Source organism: Triticum urartu, chromosome 7A (assembly GCF_056163025.1).
Source record: "Triticum urartu cultivar PI428250 chromosome 7A, HENAU_Tu73, whole genome shotgun sequence".
Lineage (NCBI taxonomy): Eukaryota > Viridiplantae > Streptophyta > Magnoliopsida > Poales > Poaceae > Triticum > Triticum urartu.
In genome coordinates this window covers 272,177,412-272,191,480 of record NC_141879.1, presented here as the reverse complement: position 1 = coordinate 272,191,480, position 14,069 = coordinate 272,177,412, and the positions used below count along the sequence as shown (strand labels likewise).

The following is a 14,069-nucleotide window of genomic DNA, read 5'->3' as shown; positions in this document are numbered from 1 at the left end:
CTCCTATCGCTCGATGCCGCTCGGTCCTCTCTAGGGTTCGCCGCCCGCCGCCGTACCCCGCCGCCCTGCTCCGCTGTTGCCCCTCCCTCCGCCTGCCTCGCCCCCCTCCCCTACACTCACCCCTGTCCGATCTGGATCTGGACCCGTTCCTCTCATCGCGTCCCTTGTGCCAGCCATGGAAGAGGGGAGGAAGAAGGGGAGGGAGAGCAAGGAGGAGCAGGAGGAAGAAGAAGAAGCTTCTCTGTAGAATCAGCCGATCGGGCGGGGCTCTTGATCTTGGCTAGCGAGAATGCGGTAGATCTCGTCGATGCTGCAGGGCCTGGTCCGTTCCCATGTCTCTGGGAAAGGAGAGGAAGGTGGAGGAGGAGCAACGCTCTGGGGCGAGGGCTCTGAGACGTTCGCCGCCGCGTGCTCCCGCCGCGGCGAGAAGGGCACCAACCAGGACACCTCCATCGTCTGGGAGGTGAGTTTGCCGCTACCCTGCTTCTTCCCTGCTTGCTCTCTGTTGCATGCGAATGATTTTTTACGCTGTTTATCACAACATATTACCGGTGGCGTGTAGTAGTCAAGATCAGCAACACCACGTACTCCGCACGGAGCTTCTTGCCACACAATTTAATTCCCGCGTTCCAAACACAAATTTCTGCTACTCGAGAGGCAGAAGAGGTTTTAATTGTGGCCAAGACGAGCCGGCGACATGGTCTCTGTTCCACAGAAAATGGCGAGGGTACGTTAGCGTTGGGACTTGGGACTGGTCGCTGGCTTCTTCTTCTCATTTCTGGCCACATAAGAAATGAAACAGTTTTCAAGTGCTTGCCTTGCGTGTGCACGAAATAGAATAGAGATTGGATCCCGTCTCCCTCCGTTGTTCACCTAACCATTTCTCTGATATTTTTGTGAGTGAGATGGTTTAGTTCGGTTTTGTTAGGCCATTCATTCACCAGATTACGTGTTGCCTCTTGGGACGATCCTGGATCATGTTGCTCACAAGTTTCTTGGATACGGCGCTTGCCCTTTGCCTCTAGGGGTTTCAGTCCGTAGGAGTAGTATCTGCCAAAAAAAGGGATGGCACGTTTCTTGATTTGCCGGAGCAAAAAGGTGTTGGGTTTCTTGGTATCTGAATCCAAAGTTGCTTTGGACAGTTAAATGCCTAAAACATACTGATTGTGATGGGAGAAAACTTGAATTACGTACGTAAAAATGTTATTTCCAACATCTTCATAGTAGGATCAGATTTGCTGATTGTTTTTCAGACTGCAAAAATCATTGTATTTCATAAATACTCCATGTGACTACCCATTTTTTTTGTTTGATAAAAAACAGACAGTTGGTTATTGGGTTATTCGTGTTTGTTCTGAATTTCTCATGTCGCTCTCTTCTCTTTCCAGGGATACGGGTGCCAGGACGACACCATCTTCAGCGGCGTCTTCAACGGGCACGGCCAGTGGGGCCACTACGTTGCCAAGGCCGTCCGGGAGTCGCTGCCGCAGTCGCTTCTGTGCCACTGGCAAGAGGCCGTCGCGCTGGCGTCGCTCATCGACGGCGAGAAGAGGCTCAGCGACTGCCAGTTCGACCTCCTCAGGCAGTCCTACCTGGCCGCCGCCGCCGCCGCCGCCATGGACGAGGAGCTCCGCCGGAGCCGGTGCCTCGACGCCGTCAACAGCGGCTGCATGGCTCTGTCCATCGTGAAGCAGGGCGACCTGATGGTGGTCGCGAACGTCGGCAACTCGCGGGCCGTCCTTGCGACCACGTTGGACGACGGGGACATCACGGCCGTCCAGCTCACCGTCGACTTCAAGCCCGACTTACCCTGTAAGTCGTCGTAACAAGACTAGAAGACGGACAGTCCATTCCTGACATGGCCATTGCTCACCCACGTTTGAATCTGAATCACAGAGGAGAAGGCGCACATCATGCAGTGTGAGGGCCGCGTGCACTGCCTCGACGACGAGCCCAGCGTGCACCGGGTGTGGGTGCCCCACCGGGAGGCGCCGGGGCTGGCCATGTCGCGCGTGTTCGGCGACTACTGTGTCAAGGACTACGACGTCATCTCGGCACCGGAGGTGACGCAGAGGAGGATCACCGCCCGGGACCAGTTTGTCATCCTGGCCACTGACGGGGTAAGCGACAGATTCTCGCACAGTCACAAAGTATTTTTATGATGTGCCCAAATGATTATGGACCGTACATTGATAATGATCTAATGGTTAGGATGATGCATCATTTGATAGTTCAAGAAAAGGTCATGTCTTTACAGAAATGTTCAATCCCCCCTCAGTTTGAACTTGTAAGGTGTACTAATTTTTTAAAAATTCAAACTTACCTATTTTTGACCAAGTTTATAGAATAATACATAAATATCTACTATTGAAAATCAGTATCATTAGATTCATGATAAAGTATATTTTCATATTTGATTTATTTAGGGGCTGTTCGGAAAGCCTCCACGCCCTCGCCACGGAGCTGAGCGGACGGAGCGACCTTCTGGCCACTCCGTAGATTATAGAGTGGGAGTGGGTCCGAACAGGCCTTTAGTATTGTAGGTGTTAGATGTATTTTACTACAGATTTGATCAAACATAGGAAACTTTGACTTTTGGAAATTTAATTCGCCTTATATTTTGACAGACATGGAGTAGTAATTGCTGGGACCAGATCCATGCACCATCATCTGAAACCCATGTATTCATGAGGTGTGGTACATCTGTCATGTGATTTACGAATGTGCAACGCGTGGAATTAAATTGTTTGACCATGCCTTCCTTGTTTAGGTCAAACTAAGTAGTTGTGGCAGCTTTGGATGAGACAACCCAATTCCTGGTAAATTGGACATCATCAATGAGTTTGTCGAGTTTGACTGAACTCTCACACTTTGAACATGCTCTATTTAAAGCAAGGCCATCCCTGTCATAACAGATACAGTAAAATGCCAACACATATATGATTGATGTTATGACAGTATACTTGACTTTGGGGATGACGAGATCGACGGAAGCAACAGGAGCCCACAACTCATGAATTCAGCGGCGTCTGCATGCCCTACATGTAGTTGTGCACCTCCTCCTCCTGTTTTCTTGCATGTGATCAATGGTTTCAGATCTCTTTTTATCACGGATTAGAATATATATTCTGTAACAATGCTTTCCTACATTTGTATTTTTTATTGTTATCATCTAGAAGATTATATTCTGTATGAATGCTTTTAACAATGCTTCGTCAGGCCGTTCCCGCTGATGCTATTGTTCATGCCGTCCCCCCAGTGCCTAGCATCACCGGCAACAAGTTCAGCACTGTCTGACAAGGTGCCCTGCAGGGACAACCTGACACGGCCATTGCTCACCCACGTTCGAATCTGAATCGCAGAGGAGAAGGCGCGCATCATGCAGTGCGAGAAGACTAGAAGACGGTCAACCTCCGTCGACCTGTCATCGAACTTCAGTATGCTTGCTTTGTTCTCTGAAACTGAATTCAGACCTTGAGTACTACTTTTACTTGAAAGGAAATATGTGCGTGATTCCACCAACTTATGCCAAAATGCATAACATAGCTTGGTATACACGATTTGCAATCTGAACGTTTTTCTCTGTGTCGTCGTCCTGCTTTCTGGTTCTCTGTTATCTGTCATCTTATATCTCTGAATTGTTGTTGGCTGCATGCGCAGCTGCTTGAGGCAGGAGCAGTGACTAGCATTGACCAGTAGGAGCAAGAAGCAGCGACAGCTACCATTGCTGGCTTAGCTAGCTGCTAGGTTGCCTCTCTCTTTCCCTCATATATGTGGGTTTGCAACAGCCAAAAGTACCCTCGTGATTCTTTATTTTCACTAACAATCCATATTTGGATGCCTTCTTTCTACCCAGCTTCGGTTACTTGCGACGGGTTGTGGGCTGCAAGTTAGAAGAATCGGTACTGAAAACGTCTTCTGAATGTTAAAAAGCCAATGGGGTAGAAAGCTATGGAGATAATTGATTTGTTTCCATATCCATCTTTCTGTATTCAGACTGGGGGGAGAAGGTGCTTCATGCTGATGGTGTATATAAGCTTGGCATAGGTATGGACTTCAATGTCAGGTTTTGGCGAGTAGCCTGAGCTTCCTGTTTTCTCTACAGATTCAGAATGAAAAAAAATTCAATTTCAGAGTTTGTTGCAGAATTTAGAAGATCAGTGTACTGTTGCATTTTCACCTGTCGGCATGTTTAATAGACCATTTTCTGATGTTTTGGTGACTTGATGTATTGATTCTTGAGGTGTGTGACCAACTGATCATGCTGAACTTTCATCTGTTTCTAAATAGATGGTGTTTTTTGTACATAGTGAAGAAGCATTGCAAGACTCCATCAGAAAATGGACCCGCGGTAGACTGCATCCGCATCGGCGCACGGGAGATGCCGACATTGGACAGCGGCAGAGTGTGCAGAGTCTGCCTTCTGACGGACCTTCACCACCAACTGCCATGCTCTCTGCCATCCTTCCCGCTCCTCCCCATCTCTATGCCACAGCTCGCAGGCTAGCCCATCCTCTGCTGCCTTCCTTTCTGCCTCACCTCCCCTGAACTATCTGCACCGGCGTGACCTTCTTTTGTGAGACAGGAACTTGGGCGTGGTTCAGTCTTTTTCTGAAGGCTCAGTTCAGTCTGTGGTATGGTTCGGTTCAATGAAAGAACGAAGATGACTTGCGTGACCCGCTCCTGTGTGAGATAGCAAATTGGGCTTGCAGTCCGGGCTTGCAGAGTTGCAGTTCAGTTATGGTGTGGTTAAGTTGAGAGTAAAAGATTCTCTCAAATAAAAGTTGAGAGTAAAAGAAAGAAAAAGCAAAAGAGAGAGGATAAGAAATGTGTGCTAGAGAAAAAATCCTTCCATTTTTTTACTCTCCACTGCACCTGGGCTTTCATTAGCTGCGGAAATGGTTAGATATGGTGCGGAAATGGTGTTCAGTTCCAAGGATAGCACAATAACAGATGAGGATGTTGACAGAATTATAGCTAAAGGAGAAGAGACAAAAGCAGCGCTGGATGCAAAGATGAAAAAATTTCACAGAGGATGCCATTAAGTTTAAAATGGATGACAGTATGCACCTCTCTCTCTCTCTCTAAATGTAACATGGGTGATAATTTGGGCCTTGTGTGGAAATTTTGCTCAACGATAGAAATGCTAGACTCGCATGTGTAGGAATTTATGATAAAAAAACATAGATATTAAAAGTATACACACCTGACAGAAACAATAAAAGTGTATACATATACTAAATATGGTTCATAAAAAATAATATTTTTTATACTTAACTTTCATATACTAAGGGTATCACAATAAAATTGAGAGAAAAAAACAAATATACTTGATTGAAGAAGGTTTGTTTGCATTTTTTCTCATCAAATATACACGGTAAATATCTATTGTTTTTCTCATCTTAACATATGTTTTGTTTATATTAATCCCTAATATTTCTCATATAAAAAATAGTTAGTAGGACTTGAGAAGCGTCTGAAACTTGCATGGACATCGCTTAGTTTGTTACATGGACATGTCGTTAGTCTTTTTTTTGTTATCAATTTTCATTGCAAAATGGACTTCAATTATTCAATAATTGTGTTTGTGTTATATTGTTTGTACATGTGAAATTTAACATGTAACTCTTGTAAACTTTTTTAAGAGCCCGTGGCAACGCTCGGGCACTCTACTAGTAAGTAGTAGTTTTTTTTGGTCTTTGTTTGGTAACCCATCATTAGTGCGTCTACCACTGCAAACCTGTAGTTCAACTATGTAGGGCCACTTAGGCCCTCCACTATGTAGGCCAAAAGTGATGCCAAATACACTTTTGCTTCATTTGGCACTGGTGCCCTCCATTGTCCAGCCGGTGCCATAAAAAAGATTCTGGGAATCGGAGCAAGTAGCTGCTCCGGTGCCAAATCCACAAAGCAGTAAACAATTAGCTCCCTGGCCCACCGAAGGAAGTGAAGCAGACCAAAAGCACTCACGTAAAGCAAGTAGTTGATGGCTGGTTGAGTATTTTATTGGCCTCTTGGGTCCCGCTTTTTTCAAGGCTGCGATTGCACAGCCAGCTATATTTTAATGGACAGAGTGGTCTTCAAAGCAATCATGCGCACATGCACCTCTCTATGTGACTGTTCCACAGGAAAGAGACCATACTTGGGTAGTGCTGCCCCTCGTTCAAATATATAGTGCGCATAGCTCTATGCACAAACACCAATCAGTGACCTGGCGCTAAAAAATTTTAGATGATACCATCCTCGGTCGTAGCCCATGCGCCCTATGCACGTGTATACTATGTGCGTCAGTTCTTCAGCGGAAAGTGAAACCATCACGCCATAGCACGAGAGCACATCGCGTGAGCCGACAGCAGACCTCGGACGGCTACGGCTGACTGCGCGAGGCAGACCCGCCGACAGTTTGGACCGACCATTGGGACCGCGGCTCAGCACGGCGGAGGAGGTGCGACGGCTCAAGGCCGGTGCGATGACTCGGCAGAGCGGAAACCGCGAGGCAGGGCGGATTGTGGCGCGACTGCGGCCAGTAGAAGTAGACCTGCGAGGTGAGGTGAGGAGAGCCGCAGTGGCTGCTTGGCACGCCGGTAAGGGTGACTCCAGGCGCGGCGGCGGGTGGCCGGCAGCCCGCTCCGTAGGCGCAGTTTGTAGTCCTCGTCCGTCTGTGCTTCCGGGTTGTGGTGGTTCTGGTCAATCCCACATCCGTGATTTCCTCCGGGTCGTGGACATGGCCGCGGTAATGGCGGAGTCCCGACGGTGGCTCGGAGGTATGCCCACGGCCACAACGAAGGCGCGCGCCTTAACGGCGGCTTAACGGGGCCGGGTTGAGGCGGGCTGAACCGCAGTCACGCGGAGCGATGGCCTCAAAGCGGCGACTCAGGGCAGCAGTAGTTTCAGGAGGAGGCGGGGATGGCTCGACGGGCGGCTCATCGGAGAAACGACGCGAGGCCATAACAGTTTGGAAACGAGGTCCAACGAAAAGTGAAGGCCGCGGGCAAGGTCAGCCCGGTTGCAGAAGAGGTGGTGTGACGAAGCCGAGTCAAGGCCGTTCGAAAGACGGCGGCGGCTCCGACCAGCAAGAACTCGCGACGAGGGAAGGCCGACCCGGAGCAGTGACACAGGGGCGAACAGAGGGGCGTCTCACCGGCGGCGGTTCAAGGCTGCGGCCGCAAGCAGCAGAAGCAGTGGGGCGGCTTGATAGCGGAGAAGCCACATCGAGGGGACAACCCGGCGGAGCACGGGGGGGCAGCTGGCGGGTGGCTCAGGCGACAGGCGTGCGGGCACAGAGACACGCAGAGGCAGCTTCAAAGCCAGATGACGGCGGCGACTCACATGCGCGGCTTGACGGTGGCCCGCTCGGCGTGAGACCAAGGCGACCAAGGCCAGAGGCTTTCAACGGCAGGTGGAAATTGTGGCAGAGACCCAGTCCAGCGGATGCGGACGTGGATTATTACTAACTCGTTGCACGCGCAACGCGTATCTAACCCACATATCCATTGGGTAGTCAAATCAATCAGGCCCACCATGCTGTCAGCCCTGCATGGTATATCAACTTGCAACGGTGCGTACATGCAGCCGTATTCCACCTGATTGGACAGGCAATGGGGCCAGGCCTCTAGATTCGGCTGTGGTCTACAGCTCCACATGCATCCTCCCTAGTAGTACTGCCGGTCAAAGAGCTTGGGCTGTACTAGTACGTGCATGCAGGAGCTACCAGGATGAGTGAAGCGAATTAACTCAAGCTAGTTTTTTAAATGTGCAGATTTATTTTTTCACTTGTATTAAACGAATTACTGTGTATGTGTAAAACTCTGGTGCTAAAAAGTTCTGTGAAGTTGCCAAAAAACGTTCCAACATAGGGAAACAAAAGTGTTCTACAGAGTGGCTGAAGAATCTCTGAGACAACAGTTCAAAGAAAAAAAAAAGCCATAGGTGCATGTGCGGTGCACAGCCAGCACGTCACCAGCATGCAGTGGCTAGCTAATGCTCATCTCTTGAGCTCAACATTGCACCACAGATAGATATGTCTTCATATATTTTAATATATTATGTAAACTGTGAACTAATTTATTTAGTTGACTTTTTAATGGCAAGCTCTTCGAAACAAGTCTAATATCGATATATTTTGAAGCTAATATATTAAGTCATAGTTTTCTCGCGTTATACTGAAACAAATAAAAGCTTCACTATAAACATACATTGTAATAAAAACTTCACTAACCAATTGTAGTTTTCACATTATTGATTTTTGTACGAACAAAGTCCAAAACTATTAGTGTGACTCTTTCTTTCCCCTATCGCAAAGCAACTAGGGCAAATCCATCTCTCTATCTGTACTCGGCATCGTTCTCACCAACCCGCTTTGGTAATTAAAATGCTTCAATATAATATATAAATAAAAAATATCAATTGATATTGTTATTATTATGTGTGGTTGGCATAAAAACTTGTTGAAGTCCTTCGTCATGCTCGATCAGACCTTTTTCACAGTCGTGCTAGCTTCCTTATTATTTCCTAGAATCGAATTTCTACTTCTACAACTTTTTAGAACTGCTAGAACTTCTTCCATGTCTTCCTTATTCGACTCATTCGATATAACATTGAAGTTCTTTAATGTTGAGTGCAAGAGGCCCGCCTTCAGGTACATACGGTCACTATCTTAAAATTTCTTCCAAGATCGCCAATCAAAAAACTTACCAATTGATATAACTTTAAGTTCTCCATGATCGAGTGCAAGAGGCCCGCCTTCAGGTACATGTGGCGGCTATCTCTAAAGTTCTTCGCAATCGACCATAAGTGGACCGGAACCGAGGATATAAAGTGTGCATCGGTGGTTATATGGGATGTAGTGTCTATGATGACAATATCACAATAATTGTGGGGTTAGTTTCCCTAGATCCCCAATGAGAAAACTTATCGACTAATGTAATAATAAAGTTCTTCTATGTCGAGTGCAAGAGGCCCGCCTTTAGGGTACATATGGCTATAGTCTCTAAAGTTCTTTGCGGTCGACCATAAGAGGACCAAAACCGAGGATATAAAGTGCGCATCGACGGTTATATGGGATGTAGTGTCTAGTGATGACAATATCACAGTAATTTTGGGTTAGTTTCCCGAGATCCATCCCCAATGAGAAAATTTATTGACCAATGTGACAATAAAGTTCTTCTATGTCGAGTGCAAGAGGCCCGCCTTTGGGTACACATGGCTACAGTCTCTAAAGTTCTTCGTCGTCGACCATAAGAGGACTAAAACTGAGGATATAAAGTGTGCATCGATGGTTATATGAGACGTAGTGTCTAGTGATGAAAATATCACAGTAATTGTGGGATTGGTTTCCCAAGATCCCCAATGAAAAACTTACCAATCAATATAACATTAAAAGTCTTCATGATCAAGGGCAAGAGGCCCGCCTTCAGGTACATATGGCTGCTATCTCTAAAGTTCTTCGCAATCGACCATAAGAGGACCGGAACCGAGGATATAAAGTGTGCATCAATGGTAGTGTCTAGTGATGAAAATATCACGGTAATTATGGGGCTGGTTTCCTAAGATCCCCAATGAAAAAACTTACCAATCGATATAACATTAAATTTCTTCATGATCAAGTGCAAGAGGCCCGCCTTCAGGTACATATGGCTGCTATCTCTAAAGCTCTTCGCAATCGACCATAAGATGACCGGGACCGAGGATATAAAGTGTGCATCGATGGTTATATGGGATATAGTGTCTAGTGATGACAATATCACAATAATTGTGGGGTTGGTTTCCCTAGATCCATGAGAAAACTTATCGACCGATGTAACAATAAAGTTCTTTAATGTCGAGTGCAAGAGGCCCGCCTTCGGGCATATGGCTACAGTCTCTAAAGTTCTTCACGGTCGATCATAAGAGGACCGAAACCAAAGATATAAAGTGCGCATCCACGGTTATATGAGATGTAGTGTCTAGTGATGACAATATCACAGTAATTGTGGAGTTAGTTTCCCGAGATCCATCCCCAATGAGAAAACTTACCGACCAATGTGACAATAAAGTTCTTGTATGTCGAGTGCAAGAGGCCTGCCTTTGGGTACATATGGCCATAGTCTCTAAAGTTCTTCGTCGTCGACCATAAGAGGACCAAAACCGAGTATATAAAGTGCGCATCGACGGTTATATGGGACGTAGTGTCTAGTGATGAAAATATCATAGTAATTGTGGGGTTGGTTTCCCAAGATCCCCAATGAAAAAACTTACCAATCGATATAACATTAAAGTTCTTCATGATCAAGTGCAAGAGGCCCGCCTTTAGGTACATATGGCTGCTATCTCTAAAGTTCTTCGCAATCGACCATAAGAGGACCGGAACCGAGGATATAAAGTGCGCATCGACATTTATATGGGATGTAGTGTCTAGTGATGACAATATTCCAATAATTGTGGGGTTGGTTTATCGAGATCCCCAATGAGCAAACTTACCGACCGATATAACAATAAAGTTCTTCTATGTCGAGTGCAAGAGGCTCGCCTTCAGGTACATATGGCTACAGTCTCTAAAGTTCAAATAATATTTTGTCTTTAGCCAAGGACGAAATCGATATGGGAGGAGGAGCGTCGCCATCTCAAACGTATACTGCTAAAGTCCTTCTACCTTTGTCATAAAAGACCGGTCATGGTATGTGAATGTCAATTTATAAAAAGATACAAAATCAGGTGTGTATAACTAAAATTCTAATACATATGCCATAAAAGTCCGGCCATAGTATGTGAAAGTCCATATCAGACGTGTATTGCTAAAGTCTTCTACTTTGGCCATAAAATAGCGGTCATAGTATGTGCAAGACCATATTTGTGGTACGGTCTCCAACTAAAAAAAAGCGTGTCGAGAACGGAGTCAACATAAGATAGGAGAGTCATGATCTCTGGTGGGGTTCGGATAAGTTCTGCTAAGCATGTGGTGTAGGTCCCGACATAGAAATTAAGATTGCTTATTTGTGAGATTATTAGACTTGGGTGTGTCTCATTGAAGTTCTTCTACGTATGTCATGAAAGACATCCGAAAGTTGTTGTTGAGATCCGAACTCGAGCATGTGTCACCAAAGTCCTTATACCTAGGCCATAAAGACCGGACATGCTGTGAAGGACTCACCATAAGCTTCTAACTCTTTCAATCAATGTTCGGGCAAGCTAATAAAGTTCTTCGTATTTTTATGTTAAAAGTTTGGATAACGCGTTAATAAAGTCCATCAAAGAAGCATGACCGACAAATTCTACTACCGTAATGACTTGACCATAAACAAGAAGTCCATTGATCTGCAAGGAGGTCTGTAGCCTAATCAGTAATCACCATTCACCATTCTTGTAATGTTCACTATCTGATTTTTTTTGAACATGGACAATATCGTGAATTCGAAACAATTATTCACTTCTGAACAGGAACAAAGTTCAGATCGGCATAAGCACATGGAACCAAGGCATAGCCTCATGATCTACAACCAAAAAAGCTCTCTTTTAATTCAGAACCATACAAATCAAAACAAAGAGCAAAATACACACAAAAAAGACAAAGAAGAATAGAGAAGGGAGAACGGGCTTGGTCAGGTGCTCTTCCAACAGCTCCGGCAGGCGCACTGTTTGCTTGAGCAGCAGCAAGACGGGGGCTTTCTTAAACCCATTGTCTCCAGCACATGGATATGACCTGTAGCAAAACAGAGATGAGATATTTATTCAGAAAATTAACAGGAACATTTGCGGATTTACCAACAAACAGAATCCTCTCGTCAGGGCATCTCACTGGACAAAAAGGAAGAAGGAAGAAAATATAGTTCAGATAGAGGGCACCAGAGAAATACGACAGCAAATCAACGCATCATCATGGCCTAGATTGAGGTGGCAAAAAAGCAAGATAAAATGAACACATAGATGGGAGAGCTCCTGGATGCTCTTAAATTTATCTTACTGTACATGTCAATGTCTACATCAATTTGACTGTAACCAAGAGCCTAGTTAAATGACTATATATATGCCTACATCAAATTGATTATATAAATGCTTACATGTCAATGTCTCACTGTATATGTTTGACTGTAACCAAGAGCCTAGTTGAATGATTCCTGGACATAATTAGAGATACGAATCCTGTACCGTTTGCAAACTATAGATTTATGATCAGTGATAAACGTCAGATTTTGTAACATAACAGGCACATGCTATGCAAATTCGTATGTTGCTGCCAATGATCATGAATTTTATCTGACTATTCCGCAATAACAACAATCTGCTCAGAAGTATCAAACTTTTGACAGCAATAACTGATCACGATTAAAATTTTCTTAATTTACATGTCAATGCCAATGATAAGATTCAACTGACAATGCTTAAATAATCTTAATCCATACTATTATTTTACATACAACACCGGCCAGCCAACTATTTTCTTAATTACTGTGACCATGCTAATTTCGAACTGACAAAGCTTGAAAAATTTGGGTCCAGCCAACTATTTTACTGAAAGCACACGCCTAGTTCACTGAATGTGACACATCTATTTGCGGGGAGAAAGAAGGCATTCACGACGACAACCAGGAATGCGACGGCGAGATAGTACCTTGCCTACCACGGAGCTGGAGTGCGTTGCGATTCAGAGGACGGTTCTCTGTGACTGTCGATGTCGTATGAAACTAACTCACGCGCATCCGCAAATTATGTTCTGGGCAGGCTTGCATTTGTGGACGTTTCGTCCACATTCACCGTACTTAATTCCAAATCCTTTTTTCTGAAGAGTATAAGTTGTAAGCTCTTGCAAGAGAATCAAACTCTTGACTGGTCTGTTGGTTTAACGACAAACTCCAAATCACGAAAATTTCCTAACTCGATATTAGACATCCGGGACAGCGGGCCCAATAATAGAAGAAAATAAGCCCCCCTAAATCTGTACTGGGAATCCACCTAGATTGGAAAAAATCGAGTAGTAACAAGAACTGTACCTTGCAATCCACAGAGTAGACGAGACATCTGAATTTGACTCAGGCACTTCACTTGTCCGTCGCTGGACGGGGAAGGAACCCAATCCTCTAACGATGAAGGAGCACCGGAGTGCCTTGTTGGCGACCAACATTCATCTTCCTCTGGCGTTCCCTAGACTGGAACGTAGACCGGATCGGAGGGAGCGGAGCGAAAGCTGTTCATGGCGATTGACTTCTTCAGTCAGATGCGAGAGAAATCGACGGAAAAAGATCCAAACTTTTGAGAGTATGTACCTGAATAACAGATCTGTGAGAGATTCCCCATGAGGATTGATTGTTTTGGATGGCGGCGAACTTGAGACCGGCGACGAAGTCAGTCCCGACGGCGTTTGTGCGATGGGGCGTCGCAAGTGGGTCACCGGGGAGAGAAGCAGAATCTGGCTGAGGGGATTCAAAATTTGAAATCCGATGGAGTGATGGTGGCGATGGGTGGTGGTGGTGGTGTAGCTACGGGTCTCACGGGTGGCTTACGTACGGCCGTATGGGATTTGCACAGGTACGATTTGACTGTATTTCACCCGTATAGCGGTGGGAACTGAAATTAAGTGGACCTTTGGCTGGGACCCAGTGGGCCACAGTGCGCGGATCCATAGGCAGCAACGACGGGCGTGATACGCGTTACGCACTCAACTGGTTAGGATTCGCCATATTCGGATGCGAGGCCGAGGTGACCGAGACTGGGGCGGTTTCGACGGCAGGTTGACGGACCGGCCGGGCCACTCGCATGGTGAGCCAGATGAGGTCCCACGGCGGCGAGTCCGAGTTGCTGCTGTATTTGTTTCCGGCTCGTAGACCCCCTGTATTTTGATGTTTGGTTGCCTTTGAAGATTGGAAGTGCTGACTTCTCCTTCCTCCCACGTATGCCCAAGGCATAAATTCTTGGTAGCTGAGGTCGTAGATTGCACCGATACAGTTCACAGCGCAGCATCCTCGAAGATTTTTCCACCTTGGGACTTGCTCCCCTTCCATTTTTTTCCTAATTAACTTTCCATAAGAAGCAGGATTAGTACAAGATCGGATCGAGCCTGTCGCTGCCGATCTGACTGCCTATTGTTTGACTGAACG

At 45.9% G+C, this 14,069-nt stretch overlaps 1 long non-coding RNA gene and 1 pseudogene across 4 annotated transcripts; one reads left to right on the top strand and one right to left on the bottom strand.

The window, feature by feature from the left end:
- The first annotated feature begins 289 nt into the window (after nucleotides 1-289).
- Nucleotides 290-2,572, top strand: LOC125518938 (putative protein phosphatase 2C 48; annotated as a pseudogene). Its single transcript, XR_015609679.1, has 4 exons — nucleotides 290-463; nucleotides 1,389-1,812; nucleotides 1,897-2,120; nucleotides 2,427-2,572. The product of XR_015609679.1 is annotated as a putative protein phosphatase 2C 48 (transcript).
- Nucleotides 2,573-10,898: 8,326 nt separating this feature from the next.
- On the bottom strand, nucleotides 10,899-13,746 carry LOC125521790 (uncharacterized). 3 transcript variants are annotated; one of them, XR_007289432.2, is made up of 4 exons: nucleotides 13,239-13,746; nucleotides 12,966-13,159; nucleotides 12,587-12,754; nucleotides 10,908-11,677 (listed from the first exon to the last, which is right to left on the bottom strand). It is a non-coding gene; the product is annotated as an uncharacterized LOC125521790 (long non-coding RNA). The 3 variants fall into 3 exon arrangements; XR_007289431.2 differs by having other exon boundaries at nucleotides 10,899-12,754; nucleotides 13,239-13,715; XR_015611988.1 differs by lacking the exon at nucleotides 12,587-12,754 and having other exon boundaries at nucleotides 11,300-11,677; nucleotides 13,239-13,676.
- Nucleotides 13,747-14,069: the final 323 nt, after the last annotated feature.